Genomic DNA, 3,060 nt, shown 5'->3' on the forward strand with positions numbered 1-3,060 from the left:
CACATCTATAGAGGAGCGGACACACCCCGCTCACATCTATAGAGGAGCGGACACACCCCGCTCACATCTATAGAGGAGCGGACACACCCCGCTCACATCTATAGAGGAGCGGACACACCCCGCTCACATCTATAGAGGAGCGGACACACCCCGCTCACATCTATAGAGGAGCGGACACACCCCGCTCACATCTATAGAGGAGCGGACACACCCCGCTCACATCTATAGAGGAGCGGACACACCCCGCTCACATCTATAGAGGAGCGGACACACCCCGCTCACATCTATAGAGGAGCGGACACACCCCGCTCACATCTATAGAGGAGCGGACACACCCCGCTCACATCTATAGAGGAGCGGACACACCCCGCTCACATCTATAGAGGAGCGGACACACCCCGCTCACATCTATAGAGGAGCGGACACACCCCGCTCACATCTATAGAGGAGCGGACACACCCCGCTCACATCTATAGAGGAGCGGACACACCCCGCTCACATCTATAGAGGAGCGGACACACCCCGCTCACATCTATAGAGGAGCGGACACACCCCGCTCACATCTATAGAGGAGCGGACACACCCCGCTCACATCTATAGAGGAGCGGACACACCCCGCTCACATCTATAGAGGAGCGGACACACCCCGCTCACATCTATAGAGGAGCGGACACACCCCGCTCACATCTATAGAGGAGCGGACACACCCCGCTCACATCTATAGAGGAGCGGACACACCCCGCTCACATCTATAGAGGAGCGGACACACCCCGCTCACATCTATAGAGGAGCGGACACACCCCGCTCACATCTATAGAGGAGCGGACACACCCCGCTCACATCTATAGAGGAGCGTACACACCCCGCTCACATCTATAGAGGAGCGTACACACCCCGCTCACATCTATAGAGGAGCGTACACACCCCGCTCACATCTATAGAGGAGCGTACACACCCCGCCCACATCTATAGAGGAGCGTACACACCCCGCCCACATCTATAGAGGAGCGTACACACCCCGCCCACATCTATAGAGGAGCGTACACACCCCGCCCACATCTATAGAGGAGCGTACACACCCCGCCCACATCTATAGAGGAGCGTACACACCCCGCCCACATCTATAGAGGAGCGTACACACCCCGCCCACATCTATAGAGGAGCGTACACACCCCGCCCACATCTATAGAGGAGCGTACACACCCCGCCCACATCTATAGAGGAGCGTACACACCCCGCTCACATCTATAGAGGAGCGTACACACCCCGCTCACATCTATAGAGGAGCGTACACACCCCGCTCACATCTATAGAGGAGCGTACACACCCCGCTCACATCTATAGAGGAGCGTACACACCCCGCTCACATCTATAGAGGAGCGTACACACCCCGCTCACATCTATAGAGGAGCGTACACACCCCGCTCACATCTATAGAGGAGCGTACACACCCCGCTCACATCTATAGAGGAGCGTACACACCCCGCCCACATCTATAGAGGAGCGTACACACCCCGCCCACATCTATAGAGGAGCGTACACACCCCGCCCACATCTATAGAGGAGCGTACACACCCCGCTCACATCTATAGAGGAGCGTCCACACCCCGCTCACATCTATAGAGGAGCGTCCACACCCCGCTCACATCTATAGAGGAGCGTCCACACCCCGCTCACATCTATAGAGGAGCGTACACACCCCGCTCACATCTATAGAGGAGCGTACACACCCCGCTCACATCTATAGAGGAGCGTACACACCCCGCTCACATCTATAGAGGAGCGTACACACCCCGCTCACATCTATAGAGGAGCGTACACACCCCGCTCACATCTATAGAGGAGCGTACACACCCCGCTCACATCTATAGAGGAGCGTCCACACCCCGCTCACATCTATAGAGGAGCGTCCACACCCCGCTCACATCTATAGAGGAGCGTCCACACCCCGCTCACATCTATAGAGGAGCGTCCACACCCCGCTCACATCTATAGAGGAGCGTACACACCCCGCTCACATCTATAGAGGAGCGTACACACCCCGCTCACCTCTATAGAGGAGCGTCCACACCCCGCTCACCTCTATAGAGGAGCGTCCACACCCCGCTCACCTCTATAGAGGAGCGTCCACACCCCGCTCACCTCTATAGAGGAGCGTCCACACCCCGCTCACATCTATAGAGGAGCGTCCACACCCCGCTCACATCTATAGAGGAGCGTACACACCCCGCTCACATCTATAGAGGAGCGTACACACCCCGCTCACATCTATAGAGGAGCGTACACACCCCGCTCACATCTATAGAGGAGCGTACACACCCCGCTCACATCTATAGAGGAGCGTACACACCCCGCTCACATCTATAGAGGAGCGTACACACCCCGCTCACATCTATAGAGGAGCGTACACACCCCGCTCACATCTATAGAGGAGCGTACACACCCCGCTCACATCTATAGAGGAGCGTACACACCCCGCTCACATCTATAGAGGAGCGTACACACCCCGCTCACATCTATAGAGGAGCGTACACACCCCGCTCACATCTATAGAGGAGCGTACACACCCCGCTCACATCTATAGAGGAGCGTACACACCCCGCTCACATCTATAGAGGAGCGTACACACCCCGCTCACATCTATAGAGGAGCGTACACACCCCGCTCACATCTATAGAGGAGCGTACACACCCCGCTCACATCTATAGAGGAGCGTACACACCCCGCTCACATCTATAGAGGAGCGTACACACCCCGCTCACATCTATAGAGGAGCGTACACACCCCGCTCACATCTATAGAGGAGCGTACACACCCCGCTCACATCTATAGAGGAGCGTACACACCCCGCTCACATCTATAGAGGAGCGTACACACCCCGCTCACATCTATAGAGGAGCGTACACACCCCGTTCACATCTATAGAGGAGCGTACACACCCCGCTCACATCTATAGAGGAGCGTACACACCCCGCTCACATCTATAGAGGAGCGTACACACCCCGCTCACATCTATAGAGGAGCGTACACACCCCGCTCACATCTATAGAGGAGCGTACA

Source organism: Anomaloglossus baeobatrachus, chromosome 3 (assembly GCF_048569485.1).
Source record: "Anomaloglossus baeobatrachus isolate aAnoBae1 chromosome 3, aAnoBae1.hap1, whole genome shotgun sequence".
In the NCBI taxonomy this organism is placed as follows: domain Eukaryota; kingdom Metazoa; phylum Chordata; class Amphibia; order Anura; family Aromobatidae; genus Anomaloglossus; species Anomaloglossus baeobatrachus.